The sequence below is a fragment of the Cydia pomonella genome, chromosome 14 (genome assembly GCF_033807575.1).
Source record: "Cydia pomonella isolate Wapato2018A chromosome 14, ilCydPomo1, whole genome shotgun sequence".
Classification (NCBI taxonomy): domain Eukaryota; kingdom Metazoa; phylum Arthropoda; class Insecta; order Lepidoptera; family Tortricidae; genus Cydia; species Cydia pomonella.
The window spans coordinates 14,788,367-14,816,088 of NC_084716.1; the positions used below are offsets into that span (position 1 = coordinate 14,788,367).

The following is a 27,722-nucleotide window of genomic DNA, read 5'->3' on the forward strand; positions in this document are numbered from 1 at the left end:
GTTTTTTTGACGGTAATTTAAACATGACATGTATCTAAATACTTCAACACGAAGCCAAGAGTGTAAACCGCGTTAGGTTAACTTAGAAAAGGTTCTATAACTACTGCGTAGTGTTACAAGTTAGAATCTTATCTCATTGTATTTTAAGCTTATAGTGAAGACAACTTCCAGTATTACTATTCGTAGAGGCATATAAAAATGCAGTATCATGCCTACTACAGATACTTACTGTATATTTCTAAGTGGGCTTGAATATGATACTCATCAATGAGTCAAAGGCATACTTGCACAGGCATTTAGCACCTGGTATTTACTACTTTCCAGTAGTTAACTAGTTCCGTGTACATTTTTAAAAACCAAAATCATACACGGTAAAAAAAACCATTATGTAACTAGCGACCCGCCACCCGCCCCGGCTTCGCACGAATTACACAAACAAATTATACATCAAAACCTTCCTCATGAATCACTCTATTGATTGGTGAAAACCGCATGAAAATCCGTTTAGTAGTTTGTGAGTTTATGATGAACATACATACACAGACAGACGCGGTGGGGGACTTTGTTTTATAAAGTGTAGTGATTGTTATCAGTTATCACCTACCCATAATGTCTATCGCGCAGTCGTTAAAGAGACATCTGGTGGCAGCATGGTTCCATTTTTATAGCTTGTCGCTATGCCCGTCACTTTCGCATTTACATACTTGTTAGAACGTGACAGGCATGGTGACAAATGATAAAGAGCCGACCATCTTAGCCCCACAGCGTCATTATGTACAAATAGGTAGGATCCATAGTAACAAATGGAACAACACTAAAAGTATCTGCCATCGTGGAGTAATTTTCCAAATAGAGATATCTGTACAGTTCACTATTCTCTTTAGCTTTCTCTGATTTTTTTTAATTATTTTATATACCTACTTAATTTCTTTCTATTTATTAAATTATTGTTAAAAATATTCGTTTTAAGTATTAAGCGACAGCTATTCTATATGTAAAAATTCTGTTACCGCCTACGGGAGAGCGGTATCTCTCGACACAATAAGTGTCTTAATAAGTTTTTGGCAAAAAATTCATTTTTGGTGCAAGCTTTTAGCGCTGACTGTACTTTTCTTTCCACGGGCAACTAATACTCATCGGCCCAATTCTAAAAATCCCAAACACAATTAGGTTGCGTTGTTTTATCACAGTGATCCTATGGCCACCTCCTGTCTCCATCATCAGATTAGCTCCATGGTACCATAATATTGCATTGTCACCGGATTTACATATGTATGCAAATTTTCAGCTTCATCGGAAACCGGGAAGTGGGTCATATTGAACTTGTAAGATTTGACCCGTGTATACATAGGTACATTGCAAGTTAATAAAAAGCTTGTAAAAAGAGGCACCAGCCCGGTTCAAATCAAGTTTGTTTGTGCTAACTCAATAAACGTTTTTATTATTTATTTATTTATTATTCTACAAACAGGAACTTATATCTTATTGTTCAGAGTACGTAGTAGCAAGCTCTGTTCTCCATACAAATGCAGTTACGCTCTCATTTCAAAACGGCTAGCTAGATTGCTCTGAAACTTTTTACTTACAATAGGATAAGTTATATCTATGCTTGTAATTAGTTCATGTAGCTTCAGTTAGCATAGTTAAAAAAATACAGTGAATTTAAGTTGTACATACAAAACTTGTTTTTGCTCTCTTTCGTTTAATTTATAAGCTAGAGCTTTATAAACTAATTACAGTCATATATATAGCTCATGTCATTGTATGTGCAAAGTTTAATTACAATCCAACACGTAGTTCTAAAATGGGAACGAAACTCCGTTTGTAATAGTTCCTATGGGAAGGTGAAATTCGACCGAGTTTGCTGCAGACTCTTAAGAGAGTTCGCTTTAAAACAAATTGTATTGCAAATTTTGAAAAAAAAGGATAACATAAACCTAGTTTTTCATTGTGTCAATAACATACTAGAAAAACATGGAAAATGGAAAATATTTAGAAGTGGAAAAACGTTATCACGTGGTATACCTACCTTATTAGATAATGGAAGTAACTTTTGACGCGTCATCCTTTACTTTTGATGCTGACTGTACTACATGTCTGCTTACTTCATTATTTTACTCTCTTAAGGTGGATTGCCACCAGAATTCTTGTACTGAATATGCTTGTGCCGAACACTGGTTGAATCCCGCCTTTAGGAGTTGACTGGTTTAAAAATTATCTTTAGCTCGAGAAATTGTAAATCTTTTTGCGTTACTGTGTAACAAACATACTAATTTTTACAAATTAGATTTCATAATTATCTCAGTGTCTTTAGCCCGCACTTCTCTAGTTTGCGTTTTTAAAAAAGAGCAAATTTGCTCCTAGTCTGTGTATGGGCCACTTGCACCAATCTTGGGTTAGCCACTAACTCGAAGTTAACCGTTAACCTAGGGTGAAATTGTACTGTTAACTACGGGTTTAACTGGTTAACCCCGAGTTGGTGGCTAACCCTGGATGGCGCATGTGGTCCTAATACTCCTAATGTGTATATCAAAATAGATTTGTAAAGTTACCGTATTCTGTATCTAACCCAAATGTGAAAAAAATAAAAATTAATACGCGATTAAGTCCCGCTTGTAATTCATAATTATTTATTTGTAAGAATACAGTACAATTTGGTTTTAAAATAATAAAAAGGAATCCTTGTATTAAGCATGCAAGCAAGCGTACAAATATTTACATTAAAATAATTAAACAATCTAAAAATTAAATAAAAATACCCACAATGTCAAAATTTATCAATTATTACAATTAAATATATCATAATGTCATTATATGTATTAGTATTAGTTAATAACCCAAATGTTTTCGATTTTTTTTATGTCCTTATCATGGACAAACACAAGTCTTAAACAACTCACGCTTAACCATGTTAATCTGTTATATTGTCTTCGTACAACAATTAGAATAATTTAAATTTAATTTGCAATTCACACGGTTAACAAGGAGCCAACATTATTGTATCAAATACATTATAATTAAGTTTGTTCATTTAGTAGGGGCCTTACTTCTTATATCTACGTATCTATCTTTTTCTCGTCAACACTGGATTTAAAGTTTAAACCTTTACTGTTCTCACTTTACCATTTTAAACAATGAAAATAACGTATAATGTACCAGTATGCGCACATTATTTTATAACATATTATTTCTTACATAAGCTCCATATTCGCATAAATAAAAAGACTGAATTGTTACTCTGTCAAAGTTCGGTGTTATTAAGAATTTATCAAAAGTTAAAAGAGCATAAATCCATATGATGTCTCACACTATTCTAGAACACAATTGACTAGTAATTAGTTCTATAATCGTGTGAAACAAAACAGAGGACGTGGGTACCATGAATACCGAACTTCGCGAATTGCGAGCATCTTTCTCTTTTACTCCAATTAAGGCGTAATAAAAGTGACAAAGAAAGGTGCCCGCAATTTCCGAACTTCGGTGTTCTCGTTAGGTCCAGACTTGGGATACTAAAACTATGAAGCTATTATATAACCCGAGCCATTTGCATTCCCAGCGTCACGGCGCATGCGTACGGTGATTGCGAACATTATGGCTGCCACGGGAAGTGGATTGTTTTATTTTTACAACCATTTTTATTGGTTTGGCCATGGCTTTGAATGGCCAGTGAAGTCGACCAAAAATAAATTGAATTTTATTTCAATGAGTTTAGGATCGAAAATGTAAAAAAAATATGGGGCTAGTGAAATTAAAATTGAATACAATCCAAAATGTTATTTGTGTTTGTTATTCATGTTATTTTTATTACTACTATTTTTTTACCGTCAAAATTCCAATTTTTTTATCGTCAAAGTGATAAAAGACCTTTGAGATGTTTCTAAAAATAAACATATAAATTGAGTACCTACCAACGTAAACAATTTTTGTCTACTTCGAAACCACCCCAACGCCTGTCTGAAAAGTTTTTCTGAATTGAAAAAGTTATCTGTTAACACGCAAACAACAATCTTAGCAAAACTCAATTTGCGTCAATGCGGTTTTTGAAACATACGACTGTAAGTATTGTTTTAAAAACAAAGCAAAAGTAACGTCAATTATACAAAATAGCAGTAAAAATCAGTGTAATAGGTAAGGTACAAAAATATAAAGTTATAAAAATTCCTTTTCCACACGGGTTTTTTTATTCCAATATACGTAAAAAGGATCTATAGTAAAATTTAGAGCAATTACACATCATATAAATGAAACAATTCTGCCATTAAAAAATTGTTTACGAAATAATTTATTAATCATTTGTTTAAAAAATAAATTGACCCGTAAATAATTCTGCTTAGCGACCACTAATCCCCTTATTCATAAACGTCTACTAAAGTTGACAAGCCGCTAATAATCGTTTGTCTCTTTCCATCATACCAATACGTCGGAAAGGGACAAACGATTATTAGCGGCTTGTCAACTTTAGTAGACGTTTATGAAGAAGGGGATAAATCATTAGCAAATGAGTTCAAATTTGGCACATAGACTATTCTATAATATAATTGCCTTGTAAAGATAAAATGTATTCTACCTTTTTTTCTCCATACAAAATTGGACCACCCTTACAAGTAATTGATAAAAAAAAAAACTTAATGATAATATAAATATGAATTTTACACTTTTAACATTGAGATGTTCAAAATCTATCAAAGTGCCATTACCCATCACTGGGGCTTAAATGGGGCAAAAATATCCGGGTCCCAATTACACTGCGCGTCAACATCGTAAATCGTCAAAATCGTGAAGTGTACAATTTCAATTCTATTTTCCAAAAGCGAACTTTTAGTTCCAAAATTTATAAAATTGGGCTACCACCCAATTTATAAAATTCGATCGATTGAAAACCGAAAAAAAAAAATAGAAATCCGTCTAGGCGCTTTTCGCCTTAAAAGGGGGCGTAAAGCCAGAAAATTAGAAGAGGACATAAGATATGCCGCGCCACGCAAACCACACGCGACGAAAAAAATAACCATCGCGCGGGTTTTTAGTGTTTTTACCTTTTAACTATCTCAATTAATCTAAAAATATAGGTGAATTTGTGTATCTATATGTATGTTTAACGACCGGTGTAGCCTAGTGGATAGTGACCCTGCCTATGAAGCTGATAGTCCTGGGTTCGAATCCCGGTAAGGGCATTCAGATATTTGTTCCTGAGTCATGGATGTTTTCTATGTGTTTAAGTATTTGCATATTATATATATCGTTGTCTTAGTACCCACAACACAAGCCTTCTGCTTACCGTGGGACTTAGTCAATCTGTGTAAGAATGTCCTATAATATTTATTTTATTTATGTCATTATGTTCTTTTCATATTGGTGAGCAATAAAGAATATTTGTTTTGTATTGTATTTTAAATCGTACCGATGACAGTGCTTCCGAAAAAAGGCTTTTTGACTATGTTCATTTAATCTCAGACACATCACACATTTGTTTACCTTCATAAACAAAATAACCACGTTAAAGTAAAAACTGGTACGTTATAACCGACTCTCCCCTACTTTTGTATAGAACTTTACTGGCCTAATCGCTTGGCAATAGCACTAGCTATTTTATAATAAAATTATACTGCCCTGGTGTGTAAGGCAACGGTAAATAACTGAAAATAAATGAAAATTAGACTTATTCGTCATATTTATCTATTGAGCCAACTTCAACTTTTTAAGGTTTCGGTTGGAGTCTGCTCTTGCAAATATAGTCAATTTTCCATATGATTTTTTCATATAATTTGTCCTTAATTATAATGGGTAAGAACTTAAATATTAACACTACAATATTGCGTTAGCATCCTCTTAACAATAAAACATCTAGCTTGTTAACAGAAGTTAATCAGTTATGGACGTAGCCATTCGAATCGGGAACAGATCGCTTAGAACAAGGTATAACTGTTCAACAATCCGAACGGCGTCGATAATTCATTTTCCATAGCTGTTTTTGGCGTTCCATAGTTAAATTTTAAAAGTGGTTTAGCTTACAGATCTTCTCATCTAAACACTTTCCCAATTGCATCCTATAGGAACCCAGCAGCCGCGTACTTAATGTCAAACTTTAGTACAGGCACGTTTTTTTTTTTACTATGTCAGTAGCTAACAAGCATACGGCCCACCTAAATTGTAAGCAATCTCTGTAGCCTATGGACGCCTGCAACTTCAGAGGTGGTGTCGTATACATGAGGCGTTTTTACGAAAGTACTGCTATTACCCTATCTTATTCTCCAGTAGGCCTTACTGAAGTTAGGATGCTTTTGACATACTGAAAAAATATAGAAAATTATTGCATAGCTTTTCGTATATTGCAGATAAACATTAACTTTTGTTACAAGAAGCTCTTAGCATTTTCTTTCTATTACAGGGATTTTACGTGAAAAAAATAAAGGAAAGCCGACTAGTTCGCACACATTTCCAGGCGAGAATACGACTATGTAGAAAGGTCCTGAACATACCAAACTGATCCAGAGGTCGAGGTAGACCCCCCGCTACTTAGTGGAACAAAGTACAATAGGAGTTGAACCAGCAGAGCTTAACTACGCAAACAACCCAGAATAGAGCTCTCTAGCGCAAACGTACAAGGAAACCCGATCCCAGATTAGCTGGGAAGAGGGTTGGCCAAAGAAGAAGAGAACACAGGGAATTCGCGTGAAGGCAACAAGCGGCAACGGTGAGCGTCAATCACATAAGTGGGATGCGAGGTTAGAGTACCTATACTTGCATCGTCTTTGGGGGAAGGAAGACCTTGCAAAAGATTTTTGACAGATATAATTTCATGATTGTGGTTTACTTTTGCGCATTAAGAGCTCTCTTCATTTCCCCTGAGGACTCAAAAACGGACTGGGACAGAGAAATCACTTTATGAAATGGACAGAACCCATCCTCCTTTCGGCCCAATGCCTGTGGCAGGTCATTTATCGGGTCGCTGGAGTGAAAACTAATTTGAATAAAATTGTTAAAGGCAACGTCTCGGGCATTGTTGCTGACCAGCGTACCGCAAGCAATTTTCAAGCCGCAGAGCGTGGCGTAAAGTAGAAGATATAGCGGTACACCAGTATTCCAGTGATTTATTATTTTTATTTTATTTTATTTATTTAATTAATTACAACAACAAAATCTAAACTAAATTACAAAAGGAACGTTAGACCAGTAAGGTTTGTCTCGATAGGATAGGTTTGTTTCCGCGAATAGGATGTTAAGTAATGTGTATTTTTTTATATTATTAATATTAATGATTTTGATTTGGATTTATATATTTTGTGACGTATGCTCTATAATAATTATAACGTGTACATTATTTTTACTAATAAATAACTTATGACTTATGATACGCCGTTCCATTAAAACTAAAGGTGACATTTGGACGACGACTTCAACGTTACTACTGCAGTTTGTTTAACATTTTCAGTGCAGCACCAGTAGTTGGTGAAATTAATCATTTTGAACAGAATGAAACAAAAAAGGGAAACAATATTCTATACAATATATTTTTAAATATATTTATTTCTAGGTACAAAATAATTAATTACCTATTTATGTCTGGAAGCCAAGCTGCTAAATCGAAGATATAAAACAGAACATATAAAACTAGGAACGAAAGTCGGATTGTATTAAAACATATAGCTACTTAAGTTTTAATGTTTTGCACATGTAATTAATAAAAGGTTAAATTTTCATCGCAATATTGTTAATAATATATCAAAAACAACACGCACTTGATCACGATGACAGTACCTATCGCTTTAAACTTGAGCCGAATATACTCAAATGTAGAGTACCGACTGGTAAAGAATTAAATTCTCATTAACTTATATCGTCATCTCTTTATGGCAGAAGCCACTGGCCTTCACTATTGTATTTTTGAGAACTTTTTTAGAACTTTATTATCATAAATTTTCACAATCTACCTCAACATCACATAGCACATCCATTTGACAGCCAAAGTGACAAATTATATTGCAAGTATTGCAACACGCATCATACGAATTTTCAGATATGGGTTTTTTTTTTATATTTCTTCTCAAGGTAGTTATTTAGCACGGTTGGTTAGATACGGCCCGATTCGAAGAATGATTAAGACACGTTTTAGATTTTTAAACGATCGATAACTAAACGACATGTCATAATTGACGTTTATTTCCGCTGTGAACCCAATAAGATCTATCCACGATATTTCTAACGTCAAAGTGACATTGGCTGCCCGAATTGAGCTGCTTCTGTCAATTATACGACATACATAAACGATATCTAAATGAGAACTTATCGTTATCGTATTTCATTCTTCGAATCGGGCCGTGTGTTAGAGCTTCTAGGCATTTCCCGCAAATCGACAACCATTGTGCCTATTTTGCGTGAAACGAGGTAGCGCTACTCTAACCACCCCAGCTCCTCCACGAAACCTAGCAAAAGTTGCTAACTGCCTCCTTTAGTGTGCACGGAGTCCGTGGGTATTTACTCCTGGAGAATGTGTATAGTTGTTTCCTCATCTTCCATGCACGCTCTGCACATGGGGCTGTCTGTTTTTCCGTATGTAGGTGTTTGTTTCGCGAGTCCTGTAATTAATCCTACTATTTTACGTAATTGTTGTGTAGATGTTTTCAGTAGTATTTTGGTGAGTTTGTACTTCTATCTTTTCTGCCTGCATTTGTAAGACGGCACCAAGGAAGGAAACATTTTATTTAGGAACATTTGTTTCTTCTTTTAAGATCAAAGATAAAAAAAATCCAAATCTGAGAATAAGTAAAATGTAAAACTAGAAATAAAATAGCATCAATAGTAACATAAGGATTCAACAACGTTCCAAAACTATCTGCCTTACCCTAATACTCGTACTTTTAAAAATAAAGATCTCTACGGTTTGCGTTAAAAAGTATTTATCTGTTTCACTCTAGTAGGTCTAAATATAATAATATAATATATAGACAGACACTCCTTTTAAAGCGAATCAGATAATGGTTGGACATATTTGACTCGTATTCTCCACTCATATGCTGACTGTAGTTATTAGGCAATATGTGTATGTGTATATCGCCACTCCGATATGTGTATGTGTATATCACCACTCCGATATGTGTATGTGTATATCACCACTCCTGTTATGCCATACTTGTTTGAGTATTATTATGTTAGTATTCGTCCTCCTCTGATATTATGAAAACAGCATTGTTTTCATAATATAAAAATCTTGTAAATTGATATAATAGACGCTCGATATTGGTCTGGTCTGTCATTGCCTTTTAGTTCGTGTAGCTCCCGTTGGCGCTTGTTGCGTATGCAGCTGTAATGTTCAGCCAAGGTATGGTTGGACCGGACCGATACAGTGTTATGTTTACGATGCTTGATATAAAAATAATCTTTACTTAATTTAGTCATTATCTTTTATCTATTTTTCAATTTGTTCACTCTATATTATTTTATGTCTTTTTCCTTCTTGTCTGTTACCTTTCGTGATTTTTCTCACTTGATGGTCTCATCGGAAGATCAGCGCTGGAAGCCACCAGCAACATGCTGAGATGAGGCCATTTCGTGGCACTTTATACTTCCTTTGTTTTTGTTATATCATGTAATTTAATGTATCTTGTTTGTGTTTACGAATAAAAATTATTCTATTCTATTCTATTCTATATGTCATATAAATACACCCGAATACAGAAGAGCGATAAAGAAGCAGGTATAACAAAATTTCGATTTTTGATTTTCGCTGTAGACCCCGTCCGGACAGTAACTATAGTACATGTAATATATCTATAAATCTATAATACACATTCCGCAACTCATGAATTCCGAAAAGCTCAAAAGCACATTCCCACAGCGTGAAAGGCCTTTAAATTCAAAGCACTGCTTTCACCCATTCCGTATTGAATGTGAGCTGGAAGGCATTTAATTGTGCAGGGCCCGTTGTGCCCTAAGGAGCGCGCGGTGTCTCGCCAGCATCTGCCCTGTTTAACAAATTATGGGGGATCTTTACCGCCTGTATAGATTAGTAAACAAACTAGCTTCTTATTATTATATTATAAAAAACGGGACTTAATCGCGTATTAACCCTTCATTTTAGTCCAAGATCACAGAGCCGCCAGATTTTATTTGTTCAAGCGCTGATCCGTGCGAATGAATTTAATTATATGCTTCTCACCTTTTAACAAAATCAGTACCTATCACTAGTGCCTCGAGTAGCTGGCCTGACTGAAAATAATATTAAAATTGTATGATAAAGTTAAAATCTAAAGATTTCAAAAATTTTAAAAGTTATTAGTCAAAAGTTGTATTGTTTTAGGAGTACAATTTATGGTCTAATTATTTGCTACTGGAAACACCCGGTATATTAATGTAAATGATACTTGCTAAACATTGGATACTGTGTGTACTATTTCCGTGAATCGAGTACTCTCAGTAAAAATCTGTACCTATTGTATTAAACAGTGGATTTAAATTCATGCGCACTGATCAGTGCTTTGACATACGAAGGGTTAAGTTTAAATTTACCTCCATTTACCTGTATTTAAAACTTAATACGCGATCATGTCCCGTTTTCACAATGTAATAATGTGTAAAAATAGTGAAAGTTTAAACTAGCTTCTGCACTCGACTTCGTCTGCTTGGATTATTATAAAGATTGATAAAAACTACACTATGTATTTTCCCGGGCCTCAAACATATATCTCTACCTCCATGCCAACTTTCATATAAATCAATTCAGCAGTTTAAGCGTAAAGAGGTAACAGAGAGACAGAGTTATTTTCAATACAATATTTTTCAGGGCGCACCCCATACTCCTACGATCACGACGAAATCCCGTTGATGTCTTTTATCTGCCGGGATCGGTCACCCTCCCTATTCAAAATAACACTACAAAAATATTTGCCTATACTACGTATATAGTACTTTGTCATTTATATATGGGTATATATTTTTTGTATATAGTAATAAATGTACTCTATTTGAACTATATATGTGTAGTATATGTATTATATTGTATTTTATAATTTTTTCTTTATTTTGCGCCACCCGTTAACTTCGCTTCGTTCGCCATCTCACTGTCTGAAGGTTGTGTGGAAAAAATCGCTGTTTAGCGATAAGTCCGGCTGTTGTTACCTACCAATTTATATATTTTCGCAATTTCTGTATCTTTATTTATGTATAGGTAGTGTGCAATAAAGTTTTTTTTTATTATCCACTTATTTATTTCTCATCTCAGGTTCGGCATTTTATAATATGTATGGATATAAAAATAAAATACAAAAAATTATATAAAAACAAGACAAAATATATAAAAACATATACTAAAAACACGTAGCCTAGGGTGCCGCCAGCAGCGGGGCAGGGCTCAAGCTGCCGGTGGTCAGGGCCGCAGAGGGAGCCGGCCGCTAGACTATCCGCACCGTGTCCACGATATTATTACTATAGGGTAATTTCCCCGCTACTCATAACAACCGTAAGAGATATTGAAAAATAAGAATAAGTCATAAGTAAAAGGAAGTCTCTATATTAAGTAGAACAATTTAGACTGTTATACAGACTTTTGAAAGTGAACTGTAGATATGTATCAGTACTTATTTGGAAAAATACTCGTATTCTTGGGTGGCATATACTTTTGGCGCGTTATTTCATCCGCTACTATTGATGCTTACTCTTCAAGTTCGTGCAAAGTTAGACGGATTATACCAAAAGGAAACTAGGATTTACGATTGCGATGTTATATTGAGATAGCAGTATTAGGATTCAGCTATGAGTATGTAGGCATAGTGATCTTTCTCTCGGTCGTCAGAGAAAGCTAGCGAAGTTTATCATGTGGGAGGGCCATGGAGGGCCTAACCCAATTCAGCCTATACGTTAGCCAGCCGCCATACGTAGGTAGCAGCCATACACCATATTGGGAGCGTGCACGACTGTCACGCAACCTAGTGTCCGAAATTCTAGGGGAAAACGTCAATTCACTACATCTTATAAAACTACTCCAAAACTAAAAATTACTGAACGGATTTTCATACGACTTTCATCTATCAATAGAGTGATTCTTGAGGAAGGCTTAAGTATATAACTTGTTAAGGTTTTATGTAAATTGTTTGAAATATAACGATGTTGTCGAAAAAAATCACGCTGGCTAGGAGCTTTAATCGAAAACGCTGCCTAATCCGTTTGAGCTATAACAACACAATGTATGATGGGGTTGTTTCTCATTCATAGGTCTACAAAAAAGTCCGCGATGTGAAATGTCTATCTTTTAAGGATAACTTACTATATCCATTCTTAACTTCTAGAAAAAGATCACGTAATATGTGGCATTTGCAAAGCTATTTACATGGATACATTATTAACAATTTATCAAAATAAATACATTAGTTATATTAAGCATTTCATACAGATTACAATGGTCCCTTACACCATATAATTTAAATGAATATTTCAGGAGTAATCGTAAATTAAAGTTTCATTTCGAGCCATATAATTGTACGAAATGTTAAAGACACTATCCGCAGTTAGTTCAAATTTTTACCACCTTATGCGCTCGGATCGCTTTACTTACCCCCACCGCGCACTTCGCACGATCCCAATACGACCCACTACTGGAACCAAACCTCTTCACATGCGCGAGAAAGAAAATAAAATAAAAAGCGAACTCGATTCTCTATATAAACGTAGCTACGCTCTCATTTTAAAACGACTAGCTAGATTGCTCTGAAACTTTGCACTTCTAATAGCATAACAGTGTCTAGTCTGTAATTAGTTTATGTAGCTTCAGATACCATAGTTTAAAGAATACAGCGAATTTAAGTTTTTCATATGAAACTTGTCTTTGCTCTATTTCCTTTGCTTTATAAAGCGGAGCTATGTAAACTAATTACAGGACTAGATATACCTCATGTTATTGTATGTGCAAAGTTTCATTACAATCCAACACGTAGTTTTAAAATGAGAACGAAACTCCGTTTACACGAGAAGGTGAAATTCGGCCGAGCTTGCCGGGGACTCTTAAATTAACAATATCAGTACCAGTATTCAATTCCGGTATTTCGGTAGTTAGAGCCAATATTGAAAATTCAATAGTTTCAATACCGAAATTAAGAACGTCCGATATAAGACACCCTAGTGACAACACTGTAGTCCCACTGTTAAAATAAGCCTATGATTTTTTTGCTCTGCTATTTTCGTCAAAGTTCATTTGTATTCAAGTGATTGCACAAAAATATATGACTGCCCAATCCTCAAAATCCACTAGATTGGACAAATGAAACAGGTAGCACTCAGCCCATATAACTATGTGTAAATTAGTAAATGTATGTAAATATTGTTAACTAACATAAATTTTACATACATATATAACTTACATATATGGAGTGTCAGTGCTTCAAATAAATAATTTATTATTATATTATTTGCACGACGTACCGCTCGACATCGCCATAAAAATACCATGTTAATAATATCATTAAGCGCCATGTGCCCGGAAGCGAGGGGGAAGTGACGTCACGGACCGCCGCCCGCGCACCTGTTATAACGGTTGCGTAACGTCTGGTAAGGACGAGGAAGTTTCCCACGACAGGACTTCATGAATTATGTACGTCTTGACTCTGCTTGCAAATAACCCTCATACAATCTTGTTGGAGCTATCACCCCCCATAGCCCGTCAATGATTAGGGTAGAATATGTCTTTGTGATATGACTGACAAAACTGCAACTCTATGCACGGAAATCAATAAAGTATTAAAATACTTTATTATCAATTCATGAATTCACGAACACGCGCTGAGCCTATTTCATTTCGGTGCTTGAAGTACCTACTTAGTCTAAAATATTTGAGTATATTGGCTTCAAGAGGTAGACATGATGATTACGAGTATTTTGCATTTTTAATTCCCTGTTTTAGTTGCCTGAGTGGATGCTCGAGTTGGGCGTGCAGCGTGGCGGGGCGTGCGGCGTGCATGTTGTGTTAGCTGTATTCGTAAATTTGTCATCAACTTTTACAAACCATTATGACGCGTTCAGGGTACTGTTGCGGCTGCCGCGGTACTGCAGTGTGTCGGGCATGTTCGCCGACGCGCATGTGGATGGTTTCCACGCGACGCTGCGACGTTCCGAAGGGTGCGCGACAGCCGCCACAGTCTCCTGGCCGTCGTGGCAGGGAGATGGGACATTACATTAATTAGGCACTGGACCTCCCAACATCTTAGTTTAGGTACTAACATAGTAATTTAAGTATAATTGTAACTAACAAAATATGGATTGTGTCGTCCGAAATAAATGATTTTTATTTTTATTATAATTAAATATAACTTGACCCAAAATGTCACGAGATCGACTAATACTAAATAACGTCAAATTAATTAATGATGTAAAGCAGCAATAAATTATTTCCTAGTGGCTATTTATTATAATTATTATTCACTGTTGCATATACATTAATAAATTAACAGATTTAAACTCAAAACTTTATTGATTACCATGTTTTAGTTGTAAATGAGACATCAATTTAGTTCTGCACGTTTGTTTTATTGCGGGAAATTGGGTTTTTAGATACGGTATTAAAATAATAGCCTATTTCTGATTAGTGTTGGAAGTAACTCGTGACTCTTGAGTCGAGATTTGAAAAACTCGACACAAATTAACGAGATTTTTGTTTAAATCCCTCGTCGAGTCATTTTTGTAGTTTTTTAAACTTAATTCAGACCCTTATAGTTTCACCATGTCCGTCTGTCTGTCTCTCCGAGGCTTTGCTCCGTGGTCGTTAGTGCTAGAAAACTGAAATTTGGCATGAATATATAAATCAATAAAGCCGACAAAGTCGTATAATAAAATCTAAAAATTTCTTTTTTTTTAGGGTACTTCCCCTTCACGTAAAGTGGGGGTGATTTTTTTTTTGCTTTAACCCCCTTTCAAAAGAAAAAAAAATGTGTCCCCCCCTTCTAACTTTTGAACCATAGGTCAAAAAAATATGAAAAAAATCGTGGAAGTAGAGCTTAAGAATCCTGTTATCCCACAATTTATCAATCTGCAAAGTTTTTTTTTGCAAGGTCGATAATTGTCGGTGCCTCCTTTTTGACTGAACTGCCTACATTCCCAGAACGTTAACACTTAGATCGCGTGTACAAAACTATCAGTTAAAACGAATAACGAATTTTTAATTATTGGCATTAATTCCATTTTAGTCTACAACGTAGTAAAATCTATTAAATTTTTACGCAGTTACACCTTTTTATTTTGGAAGATATTTCAAACCAAAAGCCGTGACGTATCGGATTGTCCATGCGCATGTAAGCTTATATTCCTATTGGTTGCGTTCGCGCAAGTAAGCCGAGTTTTTAGCTAAACCAGAGTAACATGAACGCGATCTCGAATATACAAGGTGGCCACAGAATATGTGCATTACCGCGAAAAAAATTTTTTGCCTGTTTTTGCATTTTAGCTGGTCCATTTTCTATTGGCGGGTAATTATTTTTTTCGCGATTCGGGGTTGTTCCTATAGTAAAAGTTGGTCAGTATAAGCCCAAAACCTCCCTAGCAACGGGAATGCACACATTTTTTGCCCACCTTGTATATAGCAACTTTGCGTGATCGAAGATTTTACTAACTATAATGATAGTAGTTGGTATTTATAAACTCGAATTTTATTAACAAAATAGAAATTGATTTATTTATTATGCTTTTTCGGAGGATAACTTTAAACTCGTAGCTACAGTAATTTAATAAAGAGTCATCAATATTGAATGTTCTATGGAATTGTAGTTAAAGCTTATTAAAATTTTATGTATGTCGCTCGTACATCGGAGCGACGTGCGTATTGGCATGAGCGTGTTACGCCGCGATACATATTCATCACTACGTGTTATGCTACCATTAGGTAGCTAATTCCAGTTTTCAGATCATTTATTATTATCTAACTAATAGGCACTAATACTAATGTTCATTCCTCCAACCGTTCTACATATACAACCAACTTGCGCCAATATTTTACAACACTTAATTAAATTATAGTTATCGAAACTGATACGTATTATGCATGACATGTAAATTTATACGATACTATGCATGTTACTACGGAATGGGATATAAAATGCTAATGTTGATGTTGGTCGTCGTCGAATCTAGCTTTTCGCAGAGTAGGTCAGTCGGTTTAAAAATAATTTTGCTAAAATATTCATATTTTATGGTTATTGTTGGTAATTTATTGTGTTTTCATATTGGTGGGTTATTAGACTCGTGCGCATATCTCGCTTTTGCTAAAGCAGTTCATCGGCCCGATTCTAAGAATGAGATACGATAACGATAAGTTCTGGTTTAGATAAGTTCTCATTTAGATATCGTTTGTATGTCGTATAATTGACATTAGTAGCTCGATTCGGGCAACCAATGTCACTTTGACGTTAGAAATATCGTAGATATGTCTTACTGGGATCACAGCGGAATCGAAATAAAAGTCAATTTTGACATGTCGTTTGGTTATCGATCTTTTAAAGATCTTTCCAAGATCTTAAACGTGTCTTATTCATTCTTCGAATCGAGCCGTATGTATCTACATATGTATACGAATAAAGAACCACATTAAAGTCTACGTTCCGGATCTGGGCCGATGCGTCCCATACTTCATTTTCATAGAACGAGTGATTATTTCTATAGAAAACGAAGTGTCGCACGCCTCGGCCCGGCCCGTTTTAGCGTGAGTCATCATTCATGCTATATCTACCTACAAAAAAAAATCGAAAAGGCACAGCGGGATACCTTCGATTATTTTGCAAATATATCACAACCACCTGCGTGCGTGTGCAACTGCTAGTTTATTAACAACAATACATACCTTTTTCTAATGTCTCCAGAGAATAAAAATCTGAAAAATAAAAAAAAAAGATAAAAAAAATTATCAATGCAAGTTTGTTTGTCCATCATAGCAAAACAAACAAATATTTACTTTGGATTAGTAGGATCGATTACAATAAAAGTCTCCATGATAAAGATACTTCGTATCCTGAACCAGAGTAGTGTCGTTCTCGAGAACTTTCTCCATTTACTATGGAAAATCTAGAGCAACAACGTTTCCATACAAAACGGAGAACGTTCTCGAGAACGGCACAACTCTATCTGGACTAATCATATTTACTTATTTTTCATTTACCGATTTTTTTGTTAATCCGATGTAATGTAGAACGCTGGACTAATACAAAAGCAAATGTTGGTCAGTTGAAACCTAAGTATGTATGCAAACGGCGGTGTATAAAGTAATCTTAGTGCTAAGAAACAGCTTGCCGTCAAAATCAATACTCGAATATACTGTTAGGTTCTTATTTGGATAGTTTATAGATAATGAAACATTTTGTACTTAGTTGTGAATATTATTTATTTACATAATAAAATATACAGAGGTATTACTATAACTAGCTTCAATGTAAAATAGGCCCTAGAGGCATTGTACCAAGGATACTGGCGGCATTTCCTCGTTGTATCGCAATACTGATACGTTGCAACTTGCAACGTGACGGTTTCCTCGAACAACGCCGCCAGCTTAAGAGGAATTCCTAGTTGCGATTTTTCCATACAAACGCTCTCGACTGATTCCTCCCTGGATTTTTAACCTAGAGCAGTGATTTTTTCAAATAAGATCAATATCATCAATATCTGTGCCGCTATGTTTTGCTTTTTTGGATTATTTTATTTTGAAGAAAGATACAGCGCCTCGAAAATCGCAAAAACGGCTAAATTGAATTGGCTGTAAAAAAAGGCACAGTATACAAATATGACAAAAAATATCCAAAAAATCAAAACATAGCGGCATAGATTATTTCTTCCTCTTGCAATTTCCAAAATTTCATAATGATTGGTTGCGTTTTGGAGGAGGAAACAGTCGAGAGCGAAACCTCGAATTTAGAGTTTTTTGCGAGTGAATTTCGGTCCGAGCTGCAGTTGTCCTTATCGCACGAATTGGAGGCGGAGACAGTTTCTAAATATACGTACACAGAAGGAATAGTGATGGGCATAACATCCTTATTAGGGATTGCAGAACCGGTACTGTTTTAAAGAACCTGGATTTCCCGGTACTTTCGGAACTGGTCTAATTATTTCATTATTTTAAATAAAACGACAGCATTTTGCGATTTGACCACCTTTCGTATTATAATTTAATAAACACATTTTCTTTTATTACGTAGTAGGCAATTTTTTTTAGAAATATAGTATTTTACATTGCTCACACTTGTGCGTCACAAGTAAAAGATAACTACTTTTGATGTTTGCCACTAGATAGCAAATTTAATGAAATTACATTGACGAGGGGATTTATATATATAAGTATCGCAGTCGTATTGTATAATCCGCCGTATTACATTACGGCTAGCCGATATCAAAATAAGGGCCATTTTGAAATGCGGCGGTTCGACGATTAAGGTATGTTGGGTAAATACCGGATGCGGGTGAAGAACGTAGGACATTCATTTCCCCCTAATTTGGCTTTATTTTTTAATGTTGGCAACATTGTGTAAGACGCCATTTCATTGCGCCTCGACTGTCAGTGTCCCCGCGTCGCTCAGGGAGTCGGGCTTGTGCTATGTGCAATCACAGATAGCAAGGTAAATTTCGCGAATTCTTCCTTCTATCCGATCTTCGCTCTGTAATTTATTTTGCGTATTGTGATGAAACTGTGTTTGTTTTTGTAATTGTGTTAACAGAGCTAGCACTGCTGTAGACCGAGAGACCAGAAACAATCAGATCTTTACCTATTTAAAAAAAGCGGCCAAGTGCGAGTCGGACTCGCCCATGAAGGGTTCCGTACCATTTATGACGTATTAAAAAAAACTACTTACTAGATCTCGTTCAAACCAATTTTCGGTGGAAGTTTGCATGGTAATGTATATCATATATTTTTTTAGATTTTTCATTCTGTTATTTTAGAAGTTACGGGGGGGGGGGGCACACATTTTACCACTTTGGAAGTGTCTCTCGCGCAAAATATTCAGCTTAGAAAAAAATGATATTAGAAAACTCAATATCATTTTTAAAGACCTATCCATAGATACCCCACACGTATGGGTTTGATGAAAAAAGATTTTTTGAGTTTCAGTTCTAAGTATGGGGAACCCCCAAAATTTATTGTTTTTTTTTCTATTTTTGTGTGAAAATCTTAATGCGGTTCGTAGAATACATCCACTTACTAAGTTTGAACAGTACAGCTCTTATAGTTTCGGAAAAAAGTGGCTGTGACAGAATCGGACAGACAGACGGACATGACGAATCTATAAGGGTTCCGTTTTTTGCCATTTGGCTACGGAACCCTAAAAATGAAAAACAATATTACGTGGTAACAACAAAAATAACTTGCGTCGGGCAGCGCAGAATAAATTCCGTCTGGCTCGCGGGCGATGTCGACGGAACGGCGCGCAATGAGCGAGCGCACGAGTCTCGCGTCTGTGTACGCGCACTCACACTTAGATAGCTCCGGCTCCCGCCCACCGCAGCGCGACAGAAACATAGCTTCAAAAATTCGAGATTTGAAAAGTTGCTCAGCTAGGAATTGCTCTTAAATCAACCAGACGCTTCGCCATTTTTGCAAAAAACTTGTGCGCGCTAGGACCCCATGGACCTAGAGTTGTTAATTATTTTATTCGTCTCTTTGGTCGTTTTCTTCATTATCCTATAGTAATTTTATCTATGGTAATATCATTTTTAACTTCTTGGTAATTATGGAGGCATGTTAAGATTTTAAAAAAATACGACTACGTATAGTACATAGTACTACGTCTGAAAATATCGATACGAACAAAGTCTCAAAAATATGTATACGCGTCCTTATTGCCCATATATTAAGGTGTATACATATTTTTGGCACTTTGCCGTCCGTATAAATATTTTCAGACGTGACCGTACATAATAATATGTAGCTTTTAAAAATACTATATTTACGATTAATTTCATTGCAGCTTAATAGGGCACCGCCGCGTTACTACCGTGATTATAACGATTGACGTTCAGTCCGTCACTCATTTTATCAATTAAATTGACAGATACAGCGGCGGCAACAACGACGCCGCAACAGTAATGCAGCTGCAGTTGACATCCGAACGTCACCTTTACTCTACATTCGTGTCATTCACGATGACACGCAGATTTGTCAAATACAACCTTTAGTAACATGAAATTACGAGTCAAGGCGCGCGTCTTCGTAAATGACACGATATATAATAACGGAGTTATATTATATCTACATTGTTATCCGTTACATCTGTTAAAATAATTTGAGGACATCTCGAATATTTGTCTTATAGGTACATTTGTATGGAAAATCAAGCACATTTGCCTCGAAATTGACCAACATGCTGAGAGCAACCTGAACTCGAAACCTTTGTATAAACAGCCTGATTTTAGGTTACTATGTTTACGCACTTTACATAGTAAACACATAAAAGGAAATGTTATCTTAGTGGTTGTAAGGAACTTTATCTTCAACTATGGAATAATCATTTGAAACATATTATTACCTATTTTCTACACCCTTCGCAAAAGTACACCACACTTATTTTTCAATATTGGGAATTTTTGTTATTATTACTCAGAATTACAAGCACTTTCAATACTAATGGAAGAAAAAAAAGTTCCCGAAAAATTTTCATACATTTCTTATTACACAGTCTATGAAAATTCCTCCCGCTACCTTTTGAGTTTTCTTTATGGCGCAACTTTTTGCTAACTTTCTATCTAAGGAGGGGGCACGTCGCACTGGTTTGGAACTTCAGATTTTATATTGATATATTAGGTGAACGTCAGACATATCTCCTGATGGTAACAACTACCGTGGCCCATGGGCACCTGCAACACCAAAGGGGTTTTGGCAAGTGTATTTCCGGCCTTTAAAAGGACTCTTTTCTTGAAATTATGAACGTCGTATAAATTTCAGAAAAGGAAACAAACGAAAAAACCGGTCAAGTCGGACTCGCCCACCGAGGGTTCCGTACTTTTTAGTATTTGTTGTTATAGCGGCAACAGAAATACATTATCTGTGAAAATTTCATTATCACGGTGGCTGGTGACAGACAGACAGGCGGACGGATAGCGGAGTCTAAGTAATAGGGTTCCGTTTCACCGTTTGGGTACGTTCCGTTTCACCGTTTGGGTACGTTCCGTTTCACCGTTTGGGTACGTTCCGTTTCACCGTTTGGTACGTTCCGTTTCACCGTTTGCGCATTGAAACGATGCAGTTCTGTGACTATATCTTGTATATTGTAAACTCAGCACAACAAACCGATATCTAAAGCAGTTTAAGATTGTCGAATGTGTATGTAAATCGTATAAGATATGCTTTTGCATAGCTATGTAGAAATACATTCTGATGATGACTGCCGACATCTGACCTCAGATATGATACTATCTGTACAAATATTAAAATATACACACGGCCCAATTCGAACAATGCTTAAAAGATGTCACAGCAATACGATACTGATCTGTCAGTGTCAAAAGTAATATTTCATCAACCATAAACGTCACTTTTGACACTAACAGATCGGGATCGTATCGCTGTGACATCTTATAAGCATTGTTCGAATTGAATCGACACTTATTTTTGTTTCTTATCTTCTTAAGCGTCACTTGCACCATCACACTAACCCGGGATTAACCGGTAAAAATCCACTATCCAATTGTACAGGTAACCATGGTAACTCCCGGTTTTACCGGCTAACCCCGGTGGTTAGTAGGATGGTGCAACTGGCCCTAAGTAGTTAAAATTTAACTACTTAGGGCCAGTATTTATTTAATAAATAAATAATGAATATTTAATAAATATTTTGGGGAAAATCTTACACAGATCGACCTAGTCCCAAACTAGACATAACTTGTACTATAGGTACTAGACTAGGCGACGATTTACTAGTACATACTTATATAGATAAATACATACATACTTAGATACATAGATAACCCACTGGGAAGGTTTGGCAGCACATCGTCCTGAGTGGCGCAGGCTAGTGCAGGGCAATGTGAGTGATTTCGAAGAGCAACATAAAGCTGACCTCGACGCTAAACGCGACGAGCTGAAAACGCGCCAGCCTGCGTCCATTCACTACCACTACGTAGCTGGTGTCCTCACGTGCCCTCAATGTGCACGGGGGTTCACCTCGAAGATCGGCTACGTCAGCCATCGTCGGGCGCATGAACGCCGAGCTAACTAGGAGTCGAAGTGTTCGCCACGGTTGAAATCGGCCGGAAGGATAATCATCACATAGATAACATCCCTAACTCAGAATCATATATTCGTGATGAACTCACAAATAAATGCCCCTACCAGGATTCGAACGCGGGACCTCCTGCTTCGTAGGCAGGTAGTGACCCTGCCTACGAAGCAGGAGGTCTAGGAGGCCGTTAAGTTAGCAGAGAGTTAGTAGGCAAGTATATTTTGAACATTGTTAATTTTTCTACTCTTCGATACTTACATGGTTAAATTAAGTTTTCGTATACCAAACTGGGCTCCTAACTCAACTATAATATTCATTTCGATACGCTTTAAGTAAGTAAGTAAATATTCTTTATTGCACCAACAATTATACATTTTACATACATGTAAAACTACAAATGAATTTTAAAGGAAAATAGAACCAGGTAACAACAGGCGGTCTTATCGCTAAAAAGCGATCTCTTCCAGACAACCTATAGGTAGCAGGAAATTTCGAACTCATACAAAAGTCAACAGGTAGTGCAAGGAGCTAAATATGGAGACTATTAAATACAAACACACATACTAGTTATATAAGCTTTAGTCAACTATAAAGAATTTGGCTAATCACGTGCCGCTACGCTCCCATAGAAAAGTTACAAACGGGTATAGTCGCGCCTTTATGGGAGTTTTCAGAAAATAGTGTACCTTTAGTTTCTTTTTTTTACATTGTAATATCGCTTATAGTTTATGCATTTAACACCAAAACTAAGTTTTTATTAAAATATAATGCTTAATTATCGTTACAAAACTGAGAGCAATTAACTTTTCTTAACAATTCACACAAATTTTGTACACTATTTTTGAAAACTCCCTCATATCTTATGTACTAAATTTTTGTTTACGAAAATACTTATCAATTTTCATTTATTACATATTTAGGTTTCATAAAAAAACAAAGTATTATTTTAAATGACTCGTAAAAAAAGTAGTGATATAATATAATGAAGCTTTCCAATCTCATACCTTACTTAGGCATCTCAGCAAGCTTCGTTGCCTAAACACGGTACTCGACTGAAAAGCTCCCTATTATATCACGATTGTATAAAATAACATAGCATATGTATCTCATATTTTGACACCACAAGATTGCTAGGTATATCATTCCATGTCGTCTGCGTTAAGCGCTTCCATAATACGCCTGCAGATCGAAATGACCCATCAAGGGTTGTGGATACAAATCGCAGTGTGGTAAGGCATCGAGGTACTAAAAAGCCATATTAAATGAACGTCGCTCGTAAACGGTGACTACTTGTTTACGCAAATCTTATCAATATGTGTTAGTTAACGGTGCATCTACAGTGTTGTAAAGGTTTTACTGTTAGTTTTATTAGTTTTGCAATTTTAAAACTAATTGAAAAATGTTTAAAGACGTATTTTAGTGATGAAAAATGACGTTCGTGGCAATAACGTTCTGGGGAAAATAGAATGGCCCTTTATTAAAGATATTCTTGATAGAAACATTTTAAGGTTGCGTAGTGTAATTTAACTAACCCCACTCCCCTTTAACACAACGCAACTTTCTCCCCCCATTGGTTTTATGGTTATATCGTTTACCCCAAGTTCAGCAGCTTAGGTGGTACTTTTCTCAATAGGTGGCCATCCAGGCTATTTCGTACCTAAACTCCATCTTTAATTTCACCTGATATTATAGAATAGGAGCCATTTTTATATCATTGAGTAATAAATACTTTGCTGAAATAATCTAAACATACATACATAATATATAAAGTGTAAAAAATATTTACTTACACACACTTGAAGTGGTACTTTACATTAAAACAATTAACTTTAAAATGAAATAAATAAAACTTTTCATTTATTTATTTATTTATTTAATCTTTATTGCACAAAAGAAAACCTTATAGTACAAAAGGCGGACTTAATGCCATGAGGCATTCTCTACCAGTCAACCTTTAGGCAAAGCAGAGAGATTGTGGGCGGTGCTACTTTAACAACAACAACCAAATATAATACAATAACATACCATACATACATACATAAATAACGACAAAACATATAGAGCTTACATATATGTTTTTGTTTTCATTTACCGAACAAAAATAATTATATCTAAAAATAATCATCATGTGCATTTAACTGACAATATGCTTAACACTTTCTATCATGTCAGCAATTATCTTAAATATGATGGTTCCGCGGCACGTGAAGTAGCCAGTTAAATATAGTTGAAAAAGGTTCTAGCATCAGTTCAATGAGGTTTCATTTAATTGTCACATTAACAGGGTGTTTTTACGAAGCAAATTGGTCTTCCAATTATCTTAAAAAAAACATCATAGACCTTATAATATTTCATACTTAAATATACCCCAGGAGCCAAGTACTAATCAACTGTAAAAATATTGGTAGCTCATTTGTTAACACTTTAAATAAAATAACACTTTTCGAAGAAGACGCATGTCAAATATAACTTTACCAAAAAATACCCATTAATAACAAAATACAGGTCACTAAAATAAATAAAAGAAAACCTTAAAATTTCACACCGTAATTGTAGACGTGTTTCGATTACGAATTTTATTAAAGATCAATAACATTTCACGACTCCATTACAAAGTATAGGAACGTGTTAAAATTATTTATGTTTATGAGTTTTCGTGGTAATGAGAATACATCCATATGCAATACTAGCAGCATGCATGCTGATACCTCGACATTTATGATGAGATTTATTTAAACACGTGTTGCAATGTGCTACTAAGTATATCCTCCCACGGTCTTAATACTAGTACAAATTACGTCCCTTAAAATTTAATTCATTATTTCTTAATAATGAAGAATAGCTTTGCGATCATAATGAAATAACGATACTTTTTCTATAACTCCATTTCGGGTTTCCACTAAATCTTAACAAATAACTTTGATTTTGATGTCGATCGATTCAGCATAATACATTCTAGATTTATAAGTTTCGCTTTTTACAAAAAAAGAAAATTGTATTGCAAATTTCGAAAATAAACGAAAACCTATAACCCTAGTTTTTCATTGTGTAAATAACATACTAAAAAACATGGTGAATGGAAAATATTAAACAAGTGGTAAAAAAAAAATCTCTTTGAAAACGACACAAATTCAATAAATTTGCAATACTATTAATTCAATTGAACTGCCAATTTTCTTGTATGGTAAGCCGCTAGAGGATATTACCAAATTTATATCGATTTTCCAACACAATTTTTTTCGTACTTCCCTTTGACAAAATTAACTAAGAATATTTTTTTAAAGCAAGAAAAAGAAAAAAGCAATAAATAGGTATCTATTCGTTTTTAGTAAAATGATTGCTCTTAACTTAAATTTACTTTTGAAATCTGAACCAAGACAATAAGCCACATTGTATGAAAGAAATAACTACTTATCAATGTAGGACTCACACCACTTAAGGACGGCTCACGCGCGAACGGTTCACGTCCCGGACGAGGCATCCAAGACCCATCTATGATGGCTGATCGATGATCAGGTGATGCTTTCTGCATAAAACGAAGTGTCATTGGCCTCGACTCGGACCAGATAGTTCTAACATGAGCTCGAGCTGCTGCTGTCACATATAGGTAATTTTACTGATATAAGCAACAGAACTTTGGGTCATCATGCCAAGTGTCTTTACAAGATTGCATATATCTTACTTGCGCTGCCCCAACCCGAGTCGCCTAGGTATTGTGGCGGCAGAAGGAAACCCTGAAGACACAGGTTTAATTCCAGTTCTGGGTACTGGTGGCCTTGGATACTCTTTCATTATAAAATATGACATCTATTTCCGTTGGTCGACACGCGTCGTGCACTGTACGTATACGGTGTTATGTGTTGTGAATTATCCTTAACTACACCAAGGTTAACAACCCAAAGAAGAATTTGTGATTTATGAAATTAATTAACATATATGTACTCAACTCAATATACAGGGTGATTTCTGGGTCGTGATCCAGAAGCACTTTTTCTTTTATTTACATTATCATACGGTTACTACCGTATTTTGATTGAAAGATAATTTGTTTGATTTTTATTATTTTTCAAATAAAGTTAATCTTATACGAAGTAATCATGGCCATCCTATGACTTTTGACATACGCTGTATGGAAAGCGACAAGACGTCACAATGAGTAAAGTGACCAAACTGTATGCAAACATGTTTTTTTCTACTTGTCATCTGAAAAATAATCATAATTATTGGTGATAATAAATAATGAGCAACATCATTAGACTCATCTTTAAATTCTGTGTGATGTCTTGTTCTCTTGCTCCACGACCCCGAAATCATCCTGTATGTATGTATGTTTAGATATGTATCTAATATTTATTTATTTTACGATTGGTATGTATTGTTATATTTGTTTGTTTATTTAAATTGAAAATGTACTGTATGTACCGTCTGCTTAATATATGTGTAATTTTCCTATTCATCTAATTAATACGTAGACTACCTATTATATAAACTTACCGCTCTTTATATTATCCTGCTACCCTAAGGTTGTCTAGAAGAGATCGCTTACAGCGATAAGACCGCCTGTTGCTACCTTTCTTAATATTGTAAATCTGATTTTAAATTCGTTTTCTTTTCGGTGCAATAAAGAATATTTACTTACTTACTCAATAGCAAATGATATACCCATACAAAGTGACCGATTCTCATTTGCTTCTGAGTCATATCACTCCTACCTCACCAGCCGTAATAGCATTAAACATCTCATTCAATTGTATTATGGCTAAACTGATTTTCCAATGACCGCTGCGGCTGTTATGAATAATAGGGCAAAGTGTCGTACAAAGAGGCAAACGGGTCCATCATAAAATAAATACGATATTTATAAAAAGAAAAAAAAAAGAAGGCGATACTTCTTGCGGCAACGCGCAACCTACGACCTATGGCTTAGCCTAAGATACAAATGATCTTTGTGTAAATCCATGATACGGGCATTTTAAACTACTTATAAAAGAGAAGTAGAAGAGGGAGCTGGAAGGGGTAGACCTCGGCGGACTTTCTCTGATCAACTCAGGAAAATCCTGGAGAAAGGCCAGATCAAGAGCACCCTAACCCGGCGGACGTGTATGAGGAATGATATGAAACTGAAGGAAGTGAAAGAGGTATGTCAGGATCGTAGCTAGTGGAAATCCGTGGTCTCTGTCTACCTCTCCGGGAAATAGTCGTGATTATATATATGTATGTTATGTCACGTTTATAAAGAACAAATATAAACTGTACCTGCCACACGCTACAGCGTGCAGCGTGTAGCGTACAGCTGTGCGGTACACCGCACAGATACATATAATATCAGAAAACCACGAAAACCGGGATCGCCAAACCAGAAAATGGTTTGTTTGAGTGCGGTAGAATGGCATTTCGTCGGTGCGAATAAAAAAATCGCTATGTGTTTTTTTATGATTTTTTGATTATTTCAAATTTTAATTCCTTTTTTTAATTCCCCGTCGACCCATTAAACACTTTTTTTGATATCTTTATTAGTTTAAAAAATAACTAATTCCGCTATGTGCTCGCAGA

The 27,722-nt window shown here is 35.5% G+C and overlaps 1 protein-coding gene across 2 annotated transcripts in view; it reads right to left on the minus strand.

Annotated features, from left to right (window-relative positions):
* Positions 1-27,722, minus strand: part of LOC133525035 (uncharacterized) — a 191,464-nt gene that overhangs the window by 121,802 nt on the left and 41,940 nt on the right. Inside the window, exon 2 of one of the 2 annotated variants that reach the window (XM_061861238.1) lies at positions 16,811-16,840. The exons of the other annotated variant lie outside the window; for it this stretch is intronic. The gene's annotated coding sequence lies outside the window, so the exon portion shown is untranslated. The remainder of the gene's footprint in view (positions 1-16,810; positions 16,841-27,722) is intronic. 2 annotated transcript variants of the gene reach the window in all.